The following is a 19,885-nucleotide window of genomic DNA, read 5'->3' on the forward strand; positions in this document are numbered from 1 at the left end:
AAGCTTTGAAGTTGATGATTGTTATGGAAAGTTCAGATTCTTTTTTGCTCTTTTACTTGAAGTTTCTCAGAAATGTGAGCAGGACAAGCAGATTTTAACAGCTCTGTCTTACAAGAAATAAAATATTTAGATCAGGAGCAATAAGGGAGTGCGTTCACAGCGCAGGGCGTTGGGCATTCTCCCAGTTGCCATGATCAGACCATAATCTTCTCATCAAATCCGAGGTGGTCATTCTTATTCTTCAATAGAAATGTAATCAAAACATTAAACAGAATAGGGCTTTTTTTTTTCTTTTTTTTCTTTTTTTACAGAGCTTCAGCTCTTGGAAGATGCTCTTTTCTTTTGGTCACCTAATGAATCCCGTCTCTTCTATTTCCTGCTTCCTCAGACTCTTAAAGGAAGCACTTTTATACTGTTTTCTGCAGGATCGACTGGTTCAAGGCTCGCTCTTATAAAGACCAAGTAACATAATAAAATAATATGGTCATGGCTTTATTTTCCGGAATGTACAAGGCTGATCTGTAGTTTCTCTAGTGGTCTTAAGGACCGATTGACGTGGATACGTCGAACAATAGGAATAGGGCAGTATCGGCTCGGATGCAGAAGTGGTGTTATTTCCATGTGAAGTGCTGGTGAAGTCATTTCTGGGCTAGAGAATCTGCTTTGATTAGTGACATTTTAAAAAGATAATAGAGTTGGTGCAGAAAGGAGCCACAGAAATAATTGGAGGATGCTTGATGTGCTGCAAGAGACTTCAAAAAAAAAAAAAAAAAAGCGTCCATTTAGTTTAAAGAAAATGAAGATTAAGAAGTATTTTAATGCAGTCTATAAGTGCTTGTGGGGAGAGAAGTTATGCGGTATTAAAGGGCTCTTTAATCTGCTAGACAAAGGCGTAAGAAGTCCTTGTAAATGAAATCTATTGCTAGAGGGACTCAGATTGCAAACGAAGCCCCTACTTCTAGCAGGTTTCAACAATCACTGGCACAGCTAACCAGAGGATGTGTTACTCTCTCCGTTAGTGGAAATTTAAGGAAGGAAAAGATCCCGCCTCCCTCCAGCCAAAGATATGTGCTGGTTCAGTGGTTGGCGCAGTAGCAATTTCCCAACATACTCTTGTTTTTTTTGTCAGAATTATCGTTACGTAGACTATGCATTGGTCTCAGCTGTGTCCTTTCCACCAACTAGCCAAGGTATTAATTTTGGTGCAGTCTGAATAACAACAAAAACCACGCCATGCTATTTGTATGTTAAAGCGCTTGTAACGTCGGGCATTGCCGAGCGGGAAGGTCGCAGTGTGTATGAGGCGCTTGGGAGTCCCTTCTTCGCTTTGCTTTCCTCCTTCCGAGCCTGCCCCTCCGCCTGCCGTGCCGGTTCGCGTTGACTCAAGCTAGCAGCAGAAGTAGCGCCGCGGCCGCCGGGCGGGCGAAGTGCTGGGCTGCGCGCGGCCTCGTGGCACGCGTCTCTGCGGCCGCCGCTGCCCGGTGGAGCGCGCCGCAGGAAGCGCGGTTTGCCTCGTGCTCTGCCTTGTTCCCCGGAGCTTGCTGCGTCTGCATCTCTCGTCAGCAAGCTCCTAGCGTTTTTGTCCGTTTTCCTCCTTTTTCAGACTAAGCGCTGTTTGCAAGCTCTCACTATTCAAGGGGTGTTGAAGAATCCAGATTTGGAAGCCTAAGATGCATCTGTAACTTTGAAGCCAAGGCGCTGACGAAGTCCGTGCCCACTTGAGGCGTGCGACGCTGGGACTTGGTACTATTTGAGTGTTTTAGTACAGATAAATGTTTTTTGGCTTGCTGTTGCTCTGATCCTGCCCTGTGCACAAAACATGCTTTGAGTGAACCTTTTTTCTTAGACACAGATAGCAAGATTTGAAATATGGAAGAGACTTACTTTGCAGCTGGTGTTATTCCTGAGCTTCTGATGATGATGTTCATGGGTGGGAGTGGGAGAAGGACAGCTAAGCGAGGGAGCCACCAGCGCTGCTTGCTTGACTTTTTTTTTTTTTTTCCCTCTGGTTATCAATGCTGGTAAGAGTTGCCTTAGGATAGGCGAGACTCCACGAGTTTTTTTTGTTATTAAGCAAGAGAAGCTGAAAGTGCGTGAGCAGTTTGGGCCTGATGCCCTATTTGTCTGGTTCAACGTTAAATGCTGGAGGAGCAGTGGCTGGTGGCATGGGCGTCTTAGTGGCTTCTGGAAGTATGAGATTGAATGAGATGCTCGTTTAAGGAGAAGAGGAAAGGAAAATATTTCCTTGACTGGTCTCATATATGAACACGAAGTGTAATAGCCGTAGCACCTCTGGGCTCGGGGTATTTACGTGGATTGGAGTTGCAAGTGAAGATGGCATTTTTCAGTATGTAATAGTGGATGAGCCATTTTTATTGACCCCAGGCAATAACCCATCAGGCTGCTTGAAGCACGAAGGAGTGTTTGGAGGAGAAATGGTGGGCACATTAATACAAAACACGCAGGCAGCGTCTGCACCAATTTTATAGTTAATAAGCTTGTTTCCAAATAATTGCCGTAACCGCCGGAATTTAATTGCGGTGCGCTGAGTGTCGGCTGCCTTTGACATTTTTTGCCTTTGAACTGCCGTGCAGTTCTTCGCGGCTCCTCTTCGTCGCTGCTGCCCTGAGCCGTTGGGCATCGCTTGGCCATCCGTGGGTGCAGCGGGTGGCCCGGGATGGGGCCTGCAGAGGGACAAATCGAATAGAGATTTTCGAGAACTGCTTCAAAAAATGGAGAAAAAACCCGACCCGTCATGTACGTACTGGAGGTAGCGATGCGCTGGACAGGCCAGCAGCAGAAATACTTGCCTTCCAGAGGACTGAATGCACGTTTGGAAGGGAAAGCTGCCTCCAGTAATTAGCTTGCAGCAGGTAAATCCCTAGGTTTAAACAGTGTGGTTTTTGTAGTGAATTCCCTTCCATGGAGACATTTCAACCAAGATGTCAAAAGGCAAAGTATGCGGGAAAGAAATGGCACAATTAGCAGTTAATTTAAAGTAACTAAAGTGTATTAGGCCCAGTCAAATGAACTATTTTATTTTCGTTACTTGTTGTTTGTAATCTCATAAGTATGAGTCATTTAAAAGCCAATCTGGCTTGGTACAGTGCGTGCTGTTTTATAGTGTTTTCTCCTTGCCAGCATGAACATTTCCATGTTAATGTTTCACATCTGTTCCTTGTAATTTACTGATGATGGGCAGGCCTCTGTCCTCCGTGTTTATTTTAAAAGGACAATGGGAAGCTTCATTTACGTGAGATTAAATCGATGCCTGTGATTTATTAAAGTCTGGGGTTCCTGAATTGCTTCTTTGCTGGTCTACATAAATGGATATTTTTTAGCAGGAGATGAAAATGCGGATGCTTGGGGGAAATCAGTGATCTGCGGCAAGAATCAGCGGAATGTTTTGGAATTGCATTTGCAAATGTGTGCCGGCAATTTATATTGCTTTCTTATCAGTCATGCTCAGATTCCTTGCAAACAGCTATGATGTGTTTTTGTTTTAGCGAGCATTCAGGGGACGAGTTTTCAATCTGTGAGTGTCTGTATTCACACGTGTACGGGGTACTCGTGTCCCGACAAGAATGCTTGCTGTTAAAAGGAAATCCTAGCAAGCTTGACGTCTTTGCCTGTTCAGATATTCATCCAGAAAGCAGTAACATCATGTAATTTAGGTGACTGATTGCGTATAATCATACGCAATATGAAACCGTAAATGCCCAGAGTGAACGCGCTTGGATGTGAAAATAAATTATTTACCTGTTTTGTAAATGCTTTAAAACACTTCCTGACACGGAGGCGCTCCAATACACAAAAGGGCAAACGTAATCAGGTAAGTTAATAATTACGAACGGCTTGACTGGAGCACATAATGAACCTTCAGGCATCAGAGAGGACAGTTCATTATTTACAGTAGAGTAGAACCAAGGAAATAAATCTGGTCATAGAGCTGATACTTTGCAATTAGAGCCCTAGACGAGGCTGGAGTCTGATCCTGATCTCTGCCAACGCTGTATGCATAACCTTGCGCAAATTCATTCGACCTCTATTTTCCGTCCAGCCTAGAATTTAGAAGCCCAGCTCTGCGGGAGCTGGGTGTCCTGAAAGCGAGGAACCTGCCTCCTCCGAGAACCCGGCCGCGTTTCGCGCGTACCTGCTATTTACTCCTCCCTGCGTGCCTGCCCGCGTCTACCTTCGCCTGTACGCCAACTTGTTGCCCCCGGCTTGGGTGGAGATGACTGAGCCCAGGCGGAAGTGAGCAGGGAAGCGCCGGGAACAGGGCCAGGGGCTCTGGCAGCCCTACCGGAGCGCGCGCTGCATCTGCGCGAAGGCCGTGGCAAGGCTGGGCAGCTTTTCGGGGGCCACGAAGATCGGAAAGCAGCGCTGGAGCCCGCAGGAGTCGGCACCAGCTCGCGGGATCCCCGCGGCGATGTTAGCAGGCGTTAGTATGCAGGCTGTCGTTCGGTGTGGGAAGGCAGGGCTGTTGCTCTCCGTTTATTCGTGCCACATTCAATCTATCACTGTGATGGCGCCGTCGCTGAAACATGGAAGGACCATCTGCAGATCTTCGCGGGTGGTCCTCATCTTCACTGTCTTAAACACCTCGGCATCGTCCACAAAGTGTCACCTTCCGAGTCGCTGGTTTCCCACGTTACTTAGGAGCGTGTTGAACACTGAGCCCCGAGCTCCCTTCCCTGCAGGCCCCCCGGTGAGACAACGCTGCTGCGGAAACCTGGCCGTTTACGCCCGTCTCCTGTTTGCTGTCTTCACCAGTTACTTAGCTGAGCAAAGGTGCTTTATTTTCCTGGGAATTTTTTGGTTTTTATTAGCGTAGGCATTGCTGACCTCTGTGGAGGGACTTGGATGGAAGATTGCTGAAAACCTTGTGGTCCATGAGAAGGCAGGTTTTAGCTATTGATGAAAGATAAAATTCTAGCTAATGATTATGTCTCTCTAAAATACCTAGAGCATTAGGGGCATAATGGCTTCCAATATATTGTATTTCAAACTCTACCATCTCTTATTTCATCGCGTTTTTAGGCTTTATGATTACACTAAAGGGACTTGTAGAATTATTTTTATTTGCAATATGCAGTTGCTTTTATAAAGGGACTGTTGACATCCTCTGTTATTCTCAGGTACAGTAGTCTCATATGAAAGAGATCTAATTTTGTTTCTTATCCAAGTTGTCACATTAGATATACTGTGCACATACTTCTTCTATTCATAATATTTAATTTTTGTTATACCTAAACTGACATTTAGATACAAAGAATAAATTTGCTCGGGCTATTTCTCGATACCCTGTGAGAGCTACATCAAGAATCAGTTCTGAAGTAGTGACATTTCCAGCAACAATAGCTGTATTGTGAGCCCACTGCGTATGTTGACAAAATCATATTGCATTAGGAAAATATGTATAAAAATTATTTGTAATAAAAGGAAGGGGGAAGTGAAGTGCTGTCAATCCCACCCACTCAGAAACTATATAAAATCTGGCATTTCTCAACTGACTTCGTCGTAGTTAATACTGGAGAAATGCCAGAAAATGATCTGAAATCTCTTTCTAAATCTGAAACGGAGCGTGCAGCCGGCGCAGGGTTCCCTGAAGACAGGGAGCAGGAAAAGCCGTCTGCGCAGCAAAGGGAGAAATCGTCGTTCTGAGCACGGACGTGTTTCTGGATACGTTCGACCTGGTGAATAGACCCAGTATGGAATATATTAACTGGTGGTGCGATCAGACCAGAACTACTGGGAAATGGAAGATTTTGACCCCTGATGAAGAGTGACTTGGAAATCTTTTTTTCGCTTATTGTTTTCAGAAATTTTATTTTTTTCAGTAAAAATTGAATTATACTCACATCAGAGGTAAACTCTCTGTTTCGTTGTATGCGATTGACTGTGGAGTGCTCACGATCTGGCTAAACCCAAGTGTTGCCAAAAATGTACATGATAAACCAGATTCTTGGAATAGCAGAAAGGGTTGGCTCTTCAAAGAGCCTCCACCTACGTTATTCCTCCGGATAAAAAGTGTGGAGATCCAAGAATTGCTAGATTAAAGGAAACAAGCTTGTATAGAAGTGCAACATCCTCAAGTTTCCTTGCTTGGCATCCGCTGGATAAACAAAAAATAAGCTTTTTCCTGCAGGAAATTCCAATATTTCATAATTTTGTTTCATTGTAACTCGGATGAAAAGTTTCAATATCTGAAAGTATTATAGACATCATTGTGCCTTATTTTGGCGTGTAAGAGGGGAAAAGTTTCAATATTGCATAGGATTATTGACATCATAATGTGTTGTTTTGGCTTCTAAGAGGGGAAATATTCTAGGATTTGTTTTGATCTGTGGCTTTTTAACCTGGCTCAAGGTTTTCTGAACTAAATTAGAAGCAGAAAACATACTGACAATGATTAAGTTGAAATTCAAGTAGAATACAATAGAAATAGAGGAGTGCAACTTCTAGATTTCTGCAGAAATGTTAACCAGCATAGTTGGTTTGGTATTTTGTGTTTGGAGGGGAAAAAAAATAAAATAAAAAAGTCTTGGCCAATACATTTAACAAGGAAACCAGAAAAAATACCGAATAGATTTGCGACACATTTCTTGCTGGTTTTGAAAAGGTAATTTTTATTTGTCCTGATGTTTTTCAGACGCTTACATAGTGTAAGCACAGCCGTGTCTTTGTAAGCCACCCTGCGCCTGTGTGCGTGGTCTTTGGAAATCCTGTAATTCACAGCAATTTGTGAAGCAGAAAATCTGTGGCACCTCTGGCGTGTGATTCTCGGAAAGCAAGCCTGTTTAGCGATAGCAAGAGAAACTAATTGGCAGTATCCCTCTGAAATGGATATGGCTTCACAGCTCTTGGATTAGCTCTTGGATCCGTCTGTAAAATGGATATAATAAGACTCATCTACCTCATCAGTGTTTTGAAGCTGTAAATCTTCAAAGAAATGTCCAAAAATTTAAAAAATGACACAGATGACATGCAGTAGACTCGGATAAAAATACGAGCTGCTCTTCAGACATAGACTGTGTTGAAAAACTCTGCTAAATCTGTACATCTTTTACCCAGCCTTAAGCAATTTAGTACTTGATTTAACTTATTAACTGATTATGAATTAGTATTAACTAGTCTAATAATTTTATGGTTAATTTAACACTGCAGGAGTTGGATTTTAATCTGTACCCCTCTGGTCTAGAGCAGAATCCTGTGTGCTTACACATTTAAAGACCACAAAGACCTGGATCAGTTTAGGCACTAAGTGGCAGTGCCACCATCAGCTGTATCTGAAGGGCACATGTGTGGCAGAGATCACTTTGGGTAGGTGTAGAGGCACGGAACTTTTTTTTTTTTCTGATATCTCCCATCCTACAGAGAACAACGGCACCAGAGCTGCAGATCCCAAAGACAGCGAACTACCGAATACTTCCCTCGTAGCTTTGAAGACTTTAAAATACATTAGCTCATGAGGATTATCATCGTGTGATTGAATATCTGCCTCAAGGCAACATAAAAACACAGGATGTTTTTAGTATTGCTACAGATCTGTAAATTTCAATATAGCATATTCATAAATACCTAGTGGTAGGACGGGAGAAAATTGTTGCTAAGAAAGAGAATAAAGTGAGTGTCTACCTGTTATTTGCATCCTGTATTTCAAACTAAATGGTCAGGCTGATGTTACAGAGCTTTGCTGACATCAGCTACTGTTCTCCTTCTAGATTGCTTTTTCAGTGTTGGTGCTAGTCTTCAGATACTAACCAATTTTTGGCTGTGCAGTTAAAACCCCCCGTATTTTGCAGATATCTTTAAAAGGTTACAACTATGGGCCTAGTTTTCAAATCTGTTAAGGCCAGAATTTGAACCGTTTCTTCCTACAGAATATAACCTGTTCTTTGAGGAGCTTCAAACTTTTCCTGCTGATAACCTTGCCGTTTCAGCCTTTTGCCCAAAGCGTGGCAGTGGTGGCAAGGCTGTTCCCAGGTCCAACAGGCCCATGGGCACGTACCCTGCTGGAAGGACTAGGTTGGAAAGGCAGGGAATAAACTGAGCACTAGTACTGGGCTTCGAACGGCAGAAGCGATTTAGTGGCCCTGCCGGCTGTCCCCGTCTCCGGCTGCGTTAGCCGTTCCCTCGCTGGAGCCACAGGCCAGGCTCATCTCTGGGCAGTTACGAGCCTGATTATTTCAAAACGTGCAAATCCTGTCTGAATGTGTTAGCGACATGGACTGAAACTCTGTCTGTGGCTGGGGAGTTGTAAAAACTATCCATTTTACAGCGATGGGTACAGTATTGCTGTAGTTGCACTGAAGGCTATTGTAAATGTAAATCAAACGTGTCTTTTCCTTTTTATATTCTCTGTGGAACTAAATGTCCACGATGCAGTGTCGATGTAGCAACCTGTTTTATGACGGGGAGAAATTGGAAGCTCTGGCTGCTATAAATGCTTAATGTAAGGTAAGAAATCAAGTATGCAGATTTGGCTCACCTCTAGAGAAAAATGGATCATTTGGCATTTTTCTATTAATGGACAATTTTATATTAGGAGGAGGAAAGACTTGCAGTAAAGGAGGTGCATTAGTGACGAGGTCAAGCAGCATTCTGGGAGGACGGTTTCTGGCCAGAACATACACTTGAAGAGGAAAACAAATCCGAGATATAGCCGTGGAGTTGGAAAGCTGCTCCCTGAAAGCTTTTCCTTTCCTGTAGCTGTTGTTTGTTTGGATTTTGATGCTATCGCCCACTTCCTCCTCCTGATCTTGTGGCCATCTCTGTAGCTTTGTTGCGTCTTCAAACCTGCTTTCTCCATGCATCCTCAGAGAGGGCCGGGATGGTCTTCAGAGCCTTAGGTGAGGTCTGATCGGGTGCTTGGGCTTCAGAGCTTCATGCTTGACCACGCGCTGAAGGCCTCTTCAGAGCGCCCGGGGCAAATCTCTCTATGCCTTTCTCAAATCAAGCTACTGTCCACGATGTTTCCTATGACCATATTGAATCCTAGCTGAAAGTAGCTTCTTGGCTTCAGGAGATGCTCTGGCTTCTCCTGCTTTTCACTTAGCTAAGTTGCTTGCGTAGGCAGACTTAAGGTTTAAGAGCTTTGTATCTTCGAGCAGGAGAGCAGTTGTGCGGTTGTTTGTTCGGTCCTCGGTAAATCATTCCATGAAGTTTTATTTTCCTGAATTGGAAATGATCTTGGGTTTCTCCTCAAATGAGGTTCACAAATTCTCATAATGAAACTCTCAGTTCTCTTTACAGTTGAGAATGCCTTAGAAAATAAATCAGTTAAAGGTTACTGAAGTGTACAGTTTTGTTTCTTATAACTGAATCCAGGAGTGTCACCAGGCTCTAATGAGATGATTTGTCTCTACCAGATTGGGGTTTTTCCTTGTAATTTATATTAATGAACATATTACTTAAAAATGCTTCCCATAGGAAGCATCTTCATTAAAGTAGTTAATGTCATAGAAGAAAAATAAAATCCGATGTTCAGGCTATATTGTATTTTGTATTTTTTTCCCAGTCATTAGAAGTGTGCTCTTTGACCACCCTTGACAATTCCCAGCCTTAAATTTTAGAGTTAAATGGATTTAAAACAATTCTCATCTATGTAATAGTGCTGTCATATGAGCATTAATTAAAAATGGATTTAATTACTATGTGGAATGTTAGTTAATATGTGTAATGAAACATTCTCGACTTTATTTACTGGGGTTCAAATATATCTGGAACCGCGTACTCTGCTTACATTCCCTTCACGTTATTTATGTTTTAGGAACCGGAATCTACAAAATTATGTACCATGATGACATTTAAGTTGCACACAGGTATGTGTTTTTGCAGAAAGAGGTGCCAAGTGTTTTAAGTATTTTTTTGACGTAAATTTTTTTCTCTTGAATGAGAGCTACTAATTAATTTTTTATCTTTTTATTCTTACTTTTTGAAAGAGTGACATGACATTTGCTTTTCAGATACCTCACTGCTTGGGAATGAGATATGAGCAATTGCTTATTGATTAACCGATGCCCTTCACGCCCTGGGATGTGTATTTGATAGAAATTTGGAAGGATCTGTCAGATTGTGATTTGTATCTTACTTGTATAGTGATAGGATGGTCTCCGTTTTTTTATTATTATTTTTTTTTAATTTGGAGTTTTTCTGAAAACCACAGCTCCTAGAGTCAGCTGATTACGTGAGACACTCAGGAAAGTTGGGCAGGTGGATCTAAAGCACCCTGTAAGACTGGGAAATTCGCGGTGCTTCCCCCGAAGAAACAGGAGCTAGGTGCCTCCAGGTGCCCCTGCCTGGGGCTTTGGCACTCCAAGGCGGCAATTCCCTGCTTTAGCTGAGAAAATGCCATTTCTTCTCTGTCTCTTAACCTGCTGCTGTTTTTACTTTCTGTTGTTGCTGAAGGTCCTTAGGTTCAGTTAAAAAAAAAAAAAAAAAAAAAAAAAAAAAAAAAAAAACTTTAAATGAAAGCCAGTCTTTCCTGTTTTAACTTTTTCTAGGATTCCAAGGGGTATAGGTGTTTTTAGGGTTTCTGTCTTTTATGGATTATTGCAGTAATAGAGCACCTACTACTGTGATAAAGAAATAAGCCAATGCATTACTGCTATTAAATAAAGAAAACGAGATGGTAAATACTTGTCAGATACGCAGATAACCATCATGCTTGTGTCAGGCGAGAAGCCGAGATTTCCGACTCTTTTGTAGTTGCCGTCACGCTGTGCCAGTGTCACCCCTTTCACTGTGCAAGGCTGGATGTCCAGCACAGCCGTCCCGTTTCGTGGTGTGTCCCCTGCCTCAGCAGCTGCTGTCCTGCCGACTTCTGGACCTTTGGGCTTAAAGGCTGCTCTCATTCTCTTCCCTCCTGCGCAATTTGCGCTGCTCGCTCTGGAGCGAGGAGTTGCTTGGCCACTTCTTTGCCTTGCCAAAAGCTTTGCGACTACAGGGGAAGAAGAAAGGACGGATTACAAAGGGAAATCTGGTGGGTGACAATAGGGAAGGTGAAAAATTTCCAGCAAAAATCTTGAAGTATTATAGTCTCTCTTTCTTCCCTCGCACACCTGCATGAGCAGTTACACGTTTGGAAAGGAGAAGAATAATACTCCTGTGTATGGACTGAAATAGAGAAAAAGCCTTAAATTTGGTGTACCTGATTAAAAAAGAAAAAACTCAAATTTTCATGTCCGTTGAAAAATTGTGTGTCAGGAAAAATGTTGTCAAGGTCTCTATTTCACCTAATTCTTTCCCTTTTGTTTGGTTTTCTTCTTACAGGCCAATTTAATAAAGCAGTTCAGTAGCCCTGCAATTTTAAAATCGTGATTGACTTGATCTTGTTCTTCATTTATTTAATGGATTTTCCTCTCTAATACTGCTTTTCTCTCCCAGTCCTTGACATATTTTTAAGAGTTCTTATTCACCCTCAACTCTTTATTAATGTTAGCACACTTGAGCGGTGGAAGATTGCCAGCGATGCAAAGGAACAGCAGGCTAAATGTCACTTGTCTGGAGAAAAGGCTCCGTACAGTTTGCTATGGCTTTTCTTTATCAAAGCACTTATAACAGGCGGAGGATATTGGTGAACATTTTTTTGCTCGAAAGTGAGTCTTGGACTGTCAGCTTTTTGGGGAGAGGATCTTTGAACTGTAAAACTTTTGACACTTAGGGGATATGTGCCTGTGTATGTACGCGTGCGTTTCATACAGAAGCAATAATCAAAAGAAAATTTTTTTAAGTGAGGCATTCAAACGCTCAGAAGTTAGCGAGTGCTGGATGTACCGTGACTGTTTTTTATTCTTCTCCCTTTGGTATTGAACCCGTGCCCTGAACGAGGCGGGAGCCTTCAGGAGGAACAGCATGGGCTTCCGGGTTGCTTCGTGCTGACTGCGTGCAGCGGAGGTGAACCCAGGTTGCACCAGACACTGTAAATGCAGCATTTCCAGCACGTCGACTGTGCGACTTGGCTGCCCGAGTGCTCTTCTGATGTACCTTTTCCAAGCTTCTCCAAAATACTATGCACAAAAGAGTTATCTTGCCTATTGCTGAATATATTTAGGAGTAGGATCAAGCTGTATGCAAACTTCTGTTCAGCGTCGTGATTCTTAGGATTCCGATGTTTAAACAACGGTTGAGGGAAATTGTGTGCATTATGCAGGTGACTCCAGTCTTCTCCGCAGCAGTTGAATGGGGGCTCTTTAAACAAGTGTCCCAACTCATCTCTATGTCAAAGTGTTGAAGACATAATTGCCAAGTACCTACTGAAGCTTTATAGCACTTTTAGCGTATCTCCGGATCTAAAATATCCCAAAAGCTGAATGCTTGTCTCAGGCATGGATTTCCTGAGTGGTTAAAGGAGCTCTCCTGGAAATAGTGCTAAAGCAGTAGTATTTTTTTTTATAAAAGAGAGCGCAACAAGTGCTGCTAACTGTTCAGCACGCTCCGTATGTGTTCTTCATTTGCAGACCTGCAAATGTGTTGCCATGAAGAGCTTTACTTTATAGGCCGAGTCTGCTCATTCATCCTTGGCTTTGCTGAAATTGCTTCCAGGGGTTTCAGAACGTCAATGAAGTTCATCTGCGCGTGTCTGCTAAGCTCACAGATGTGCGCTGCCGTGCCTTTCGCCTGTGGTACATGGGGGAAGCGTGAGGGTTTAGCAGAAGTTGCCAGATGTGCGTCAGTTGGGTGTTAAGAATGCATTAAATTATGTTTCACTTAAGTTTTCCCTGGATGAAACTTAGCATTATTTCAAGATACGCATTTTTCACATAGTTTTCAGAAATTGTAGCTCGTAGTTTTTATATGCTTGCTATTGGCCTCATTCAGGGAAAGGAAAAACACTTGAACAGAACCAGTCTTGTATTTACACTGCGTTTTCCCTAGTACTTTCAGTCTCTACACTTCTACTCTGCCTAAAGCACACTCATATTCTGACCAGAAGTTTACAAGAAATTTTCCCGTTGTGTTTTTTGTCTTCTGCTGCATGCTGTTTAATATCAATGAGGGTTTATTAAAGAAACATGGGTTCTTAAGCTGCAATTAGTGAAACATATTGTGAGAGCTTGTTTTTGTTGACATCTGAAAAACAGCGCCAGTTACCACAGCTCTTTGTTTCTAGGAAAATTGTAGGAATTTTCATAAGAGTTTACTGCCAGTCAGATTTTTTTTTTTCTTTTCTTTCTTTTTTTTTTTTTTTTTTTAAAGAAGGAGGGAAAAAAATATGCCCTTAAAATGATCATTATAGTAACAGTCCCTTTACAAGACAAGTCGCTTGGGATCATTCAGACTAACAGTTTCTGTGCTGAGGATCTGCTCTGTATCCAACCTGTCCTACACAGTTGCTTATTTGATGCCAGATCTTGCTTTTTCTTCTGGTTTTTCTTCCCTTTTCAAAAGATTTTTGTGCTTTTGAAACGCTCTTTCAGCAGTGACCTGAATTCAGGGGTTGTCTCATTTCTTCATTAGCGCCTCTAGACCGCCTGACTGTAGTTCTGCTTTTGCTGTTTTGTTCTCGCGTGGATGGAGGGATGGGCGTCTCTGGAGCTCAGCACCGGGGACCGTTTCCCTGCCCTGCCTTACTCCGACTTTCTCCTTTACAGAGCTGGTGCGTTGGCTGCTTATTTGCTTCAGCCCTGCGACACGACGAGCCAGGTGACGAGGGTGTACAAGTGAGCTGCCCCATGGATACCGTGGTGTCTGCCCCTGGGTGCCTGTAGAAGAAAGTCCAGCTAGCAAACCAGAACTGCGGAATTCAAAGGATCAGAGAAGGGATACTGTACGTTGAGTTGGAGTGGTTTTTTTGGAGCCCGTATCTATCCGGGACTGAAAGGTGAGATATTTTTACGCGTTTGTTGAATTTTTGATTTACCTGTTAATTGAGCTGCTGGAGATATTCAAGACACTTCTTTAAATCGATGACTTTTGTTGTGTATGTTCCTCAGGTTATCAGAAAAATCGCACACGTTAATTTGCTTTTGTTTGGTCAATTTATTTAGAATTTGGTTTTAAGGCAGTTCCTGTAATGGAGTGTCCTTTAAATAGCACTTTCCCAGGAGACTGACTCTTAACTGACAGGTTAGTGAAAACACCAGAAGTGTGGAGATGGAAGAAAATGCTTCAAAACAAAAAGCAGAGTGAAGTGACAGAACAAGAGTATAACAGGATCCTGGGTAGGAGGCTGAAATCAGACAAAGACAGAAGAGACACAATGAATAAGAATTAATTATTAGAAGAACGAGCTTGGAAGTGGCATCAGTTACCCTGTTACTTGTTCGTTTTAAATGAAAATTGTATATAACTCAAAAAATACTGACATGGGGCTAGGCAAGATTTTTTTTAAGCTGTGTTTTGCAGGGGATGTCCAAGCAGGTGAGGATATCATTCCCTTCTGGTCTTTTGCTGTTGGTCCGAAGCCAATAGAAAATATGATTTACATGGCTTAAATCCTGCGGTATAAAATTAGAGCTGGTAACTAGCACTGAAGATGGACCTGGTAAAAGCTGTATTCAAAGATACAGAAATAGCAGTGTAGTATGGATTATCTTAAAAACCACGTTCCCCTTGTGGTGCTTGAACCGGGGAGATCTGTGCTGGTGGAAGGCACAGCGCGCGCAAGGGCAAGGGAAAAGATGCCGGAGGAAACGACGCGTTAGGAGCGGCGCCAGTCAGAAATCGTGATCCAGCTCTGCATTTATTGGTCAAACAGCCTTCTTCCCTGACTGTCAAAAGTTAGGTGTTTTTTGTTGGAGGAATAAGTAATCTTTTAAGTGTGACATTTAGATATTTGCTCATAGGGTGGGTTGCCTGAAAGGGTGCTGACGTTGCTGTGTGGGGAATGCACGTTAGTAACTGTTGTACAGGATTTACCGTCGGTGCTCTTGATACTCTGGGTAGTACATCCTGAGCTTTCTTTGTGTGTTATCTAAAATTTGATGCAATTAATTCTGGTGAATGAGGTTACTGTATTCACACTTATTTCCCATATCAGTCAATGTGATTAATTAACTTTCACGCTATTGGTTCTCTCCGGGATTTATAAATATAGCTGAGATTGACAATTTATTCTTATCTGCGATTGACAAAACAGATTAAAAAATAATAAGAGTAATCTTTTAGCGTACTCTCTCCTAGTTGACATTTCTTCTGCTGAGATTTGCCTGATGAACCTGTAAGGCCTAGCTGTACATATAAGAAAAATACTGTGTGTGTTTTACGGTTGTACTTTCTCTTTCAGTTGCGAAGGGCAGTATAATAATGTATTAGTGGTGAACTGCTACTGTTCTGTGCCGGGAGAAGAGCAGCAACACCTTTTCAGTGCCCTGAATTAAGGAGGGCTTATATCTAAAATTTAACCAGTTGATTGTGTTATCTGATAGGATAACGTGGCAGGTATTATTTAGACAATTGTTTTTCCCCTAAAAATGTAGTCTACTAGAGAAGCGTAGCTAGAAAGTTTTATGCTACTTTTAATGGCACATTTTTAACAGCATTAAGTTAACAAATACTCAGTTTGCAGCACCTGATGACACAGGAAACAGAAAATCCGAACTGCAGAGCTGATCTTTGTTAAACTGTGTGAAGGCTAGCCATATTAAACTATATCAAGACTATATTTGTTGGGCAAAGTGGCTGAATTACAGACATGAAAAAATTCTGAGAAGTTACCAAGGTTTTCGTTTTAATTGTCACAGTAAGGTTACATCACTAAAATGCAAAAAATGAGAAATTTGGAAGCTGTGACTCATTTGTTTGCGGTTTATGTTGTAGCATCAACCAAACTCCAGTTAAGTGTCAGCGGAAATGATTATAAAACAAACAACCCCAGAGGAAAAAAAAAAGAGCTAATGAGTGAAATGAAAGTATAAACCTTAAAGCAAAATACTTGGAAGAGGAGAGGCTTAAAAAATACTTATTTTTTTTCAAAATGAAATATTGACCAACCCTAAAAAATGAACCGTCCCAAAGGCTTTGTCAAGTTACGCTATAATCTTTCACAAGGAAAAGGCTGTTCTCGTAGGCTTTTGCTCCCTGTATTTGTAGACTGGAGTTGGTTTTCCCAATTGTTAGCTTGGATATATTGGTTAACAGGACTCTTAAGATTAAATAAATAAAAATTGCACTCTGTGGGCAAGTATTTTCTCAGCTGCTGCTCGTTCATTAGTAAATGGGTAGCGATCTCCTGCCTCCACCTGTAGCTCACTAGTAGCTCATCTGCTCAGACGGTCAAAGCCCAGAAGCCAAGGAGGAAGCGACTGCATCTTCGGAAGCGTTATTTAGGAGCTGGGACTCAGTTTTCAGGAATTTTTTTTATAAGCAGCATCTCCAAAGCCAACACTGGCCTGACCCGTTTGATGAAGAGTTTGGCAGTCTCCTGGTTTTATCATCTGAGGTTACCTTCTCAGTCTTGTTCCAGCTAAAAAAAAAAAGTTAAAAGAACCCACCCTGGCTTGTTAGCCCAGCTTACTACTTGGCTATCCAGGGGTGTTTCTGTGAGTTTTAAGTCATTTCAGCTAGCTGTGTTGTCAGGCTGCTTTGAGTTGAATTTTTCTGTATTTAAAGCATATCTTGTTTTCATCCCTTGCTTAAGAATGGAGTGAAAAATGCCTTGTGTTGTAAGTGGAATTTGCTTTATCTCATTTTGAGGTTTTTGGAGGCAGATATGAGGCCTAGACTACAGGTTTTTCTGGCCATAGAAATGAAGAGGGGCTGGTGAGCCCTGTGCTCGGCCCGCACGCAGGGCTGCTCAGGGGTGTCCTGTGCTCAAGCAGGTTTTGAGACACCTTTGGGGCGTTGTCGTGGGATCAGGTGTCAGTGGTGCCCGCGGGATGCGAAGACGTCAACCCGTGCAGGTGACGAGTTGCCAGGTCTCTCGGGGCGCCGCTCGCTCTCCGGTGCGGTTACGTGATGGGGGGGGGAAATGGCCCTGGCCTGTCGGAAAGGAGAAAGTCCCTTTTCAGGAACCTCCTTGAAAGAATTCCTGCCGTTATTTTGATCGGTAATCGCTTGAAATTGTTGCTGTTGAAGTGGAGTGAAAATATAAAGCTTATCTGTGTAAAGGATTGCGCTTAGTAGCGAAAGCAAAGGAGTTTTTTGAGTGATGGTCTTCCTAGCACTTTTCCTGGTGTTTCTATTTTGACATGATTAATACCTACGTTTATTTCTTCCTTGCCACATTACCATGCAGACAGATGGTTTAAGATGTCACGGCAAGTCCAGATCCATATGAAGTCTCTTTGAACTTTCTCTTTTCCTTCTCCTGAGCATTTTTTTATAGAATGCATGGAAGAAATTTTTGAACTTTTTTTTGGCTTTCAGGCATTTTGTGATGATGGTTTTTGCACCAGTCATAAGAATATCTGTAGGTTGCAAGATCGGTGTTCCAGAAAGGTCTGTCAAGTGAAATTATTGTTGGTATTACTGTTACTTATTAGCACACCAGTGTAGGTAAAAATGATACTTCAAAAATTGAGAGCTGTAGCATGCTACTAGAGTAATTCTTTTTGTGTAATTTAACTGGCAACATACGGTGATACAGCTAATAAAAAAAAAAAAAAAAAAAAAAAAAAAACTTGGGGTGAAAAGCAATTATACCTAAAAGGAAGAGGGTTATTATACTAAACACATTTATTGTGAGCTCTCTCTTGATGCGGAAATGTCCTGTTATTTTGTTTTGTTCTTAGGACTTCTTTATCCCTAGGTTTCATCTGGAAGTATTTAAAAAGAAAAAAATTGTTACGGCCCTTTTACAAGTTTGAGCAATGTTGTTCCATCCGTAGTGTGGTAGGTATAAAACTAGAGAAGGCATCCCAAAGCGTGGATGATTACCAAGTAGTACTAGCTTTGCTGGCATACAGATCACATCCTTCCCCCCGCCCAAACCTGGCAATCACTCTAGATTTACGTACAGATTTCCTGGAAACTTCTTATTTCTTAGCGATGACACCTATGCTGACATCTGGAAGCCGAACTTGAATCAATAAATGTAATGAGTAGTGAGATAAATTCTGCCAGCACTCCAGAAGCTTTTGGCAGCGCTAAACTTTCAAATCGCATATAAATATCTCAACTAAATCTACTTGGTGGACCCCATTTATGGCTTCCCCAGACAACACGGGAATACAACGAAAACGCGTTACAGAAAAAATCGGAGCGCTGGTGAAGGAGCATGTGAGCAGTGTGACCCAAAGTCCTGGCATCAGCAAAATGCTGCCAGCTTTCCTGTGTTCCTCATGTGCTTCGTTTAGAAAGAAAACATTTGTTTAGTGAACATACTTTTGGGGAGGGGAGCACTTTTTCAGTCTTTTGTCTCTTCAGTCTACAGAGAATAAGCTGCTGCATCTTTTCTCTAAGGAAACTTGGTGCATCGGCAGAGAAGAGTCAGGTATCATCAGGAAAAATAACATTATAAGGACTTTCAGATATTTCATTGTATTCTCTTTTAGACAGTTGAAAACTGCTATCCAGTCTGAAGCTGACAGATTTTGGCTAAATCACAGTAACTCAGTCGTACTGTTTCTTGTTTTTACTTTTGTTTCCAAGTCCACAGGTTTTCTGGAGTTGTTTCTGTTGTTTCTGTTTCAGTTGACAAAAAGGTGTGTGTGTGAAGCTGAGTTGGTTTGACAACATGCTCCTTTTACATATGTAAAATAATCATCATCAGCAGGGAACATTCAAAAACTTGCTTTTATTTACGCAGTTGGGGTGCTTAAATAATGGATTTAGCACGTCAGACTGCGTGGAAGGAGATTGGATGCTGATAGCTCCCTCGTTTTAGTCTCCTGTGATGCTATCTAAATTATCAAGGACAATTGTTGCTTTTGTCACTTTGTAATGAGACTCAGGCTTTAGGACGAATGTTTAGGAAGGGTGATTTTTTTTTTCACTGTCTTTCTTGCCAGCAGAAGAGATGTTGCACTTAGCATAAGAAGATTGTTGTGGTACCCGAGGTGCCAAGTGTGTATTAACTGACAGTAATTGCGCCCACTGTGACCTGGCCTTACCACGGATAGACTTTCTGGTTTCTCTTTGAATGATGCTTCTCATTGCCAGGACCTAAAACATGAAATGCAAAGCTGAGGCCATCTCAAGAGATTAGGTAATTAAAAAGTCAGCTTTGATGGGATATGCAGAGACATGAGAAAACACCATGCTAGGAAGCTATAGTCTCTGGTCAGGAACCTGCTTGGTCCAAGTATATTTTTTCCACCCAGAACTAATTAGAGATTTGGTGTTAATTAGCTGTCTTTTCCTGTTGATGTGATCATGTGCACCTGCATGCTTTTTCTCTCTCGATATGTCCCTGTGTGTGTGCGCATAAGCATTTTAATTATTTTCATTTGTGCTGTATATTTAAATAGAGTATAAACATCTAGGAATCTTTTCGTATATATGTGGTCCAACTAATTCTGGAGATACACAGCTCAGAGACTGAAAATAGCTGAAACTTAATGCCTTCTGTCAAGCAGGGCGTTAAGGCCATGATAATCATCAGCTCACTGCAAGGAAATCAGTATAGCATAAGAGCTCTAAGCAATACTGTATGCATTTCTTCCCTGTGAATACCATATATAACCAGAAAGATAACATGAAAATATAATAATAATAAAACCCTCATGGTTATTCTTGTTTGTTTATCTGCTGTTCCTTGTGGAAGGAGGAGGCAACATGACTGCCTTTTCTTCTTTTTCTTTTTCCTTTCCCTTTTTTTTTTTTCCTGAAAAATCCATGCTGAAAATCTTTGTGTGTGAATATTTGAAGTTGCCTAAACAGCTCAGAGTTAAAGTTTCTTCTTGGTCCCCAAGAAACCTTGTAAGGCCGGTGGCTGCACTTTTATGTCTGTCTGTGATACAATAGGTTATTCTTTGTGGTCCTTTTTTCTAATTCAAAGTCA

The 19,885-nt window shown here is 41.9% G+C and overlaps 1 protein-coding gene across 14 annotated transcripts in view; it reads left to right on the plus strand.

The window, feature by feature from the left end:
* Nucleotides 1-19,885, plus strand: part of PCDH15 (protocadherin related 15) — a 599,229-nt gene that overhangs the window by 88,439 nt on the left and 490,905 nt on the right. For all 14 annotated transcript variants that reach the window (XM_062580806.1, XM_062580810.1, XM_062580818.1 and 11 more), the window contains one exon: nt 13,596-13,825. The gene's annotated coding sequence lies outside the window, so the exon portion shown is untranslated. The remainder of the gene's footprint in view (nt 1-13,595; nt 13,826-19,885) is intronic.

Source organism: Rhea pennata, chromosome 7, assembly GCF_028389875.1.
Source record: "Rhea pennata isolate bPtePen1 chromosome 7, bPtePen1.pri, whole genome shotgun sequence".
NCBI classification, from domain to species: Eukaryota; Metazoa; Chordata; class Aves; order Rheiformes; family Rheidae; genus Rhea; species Rhea pennata.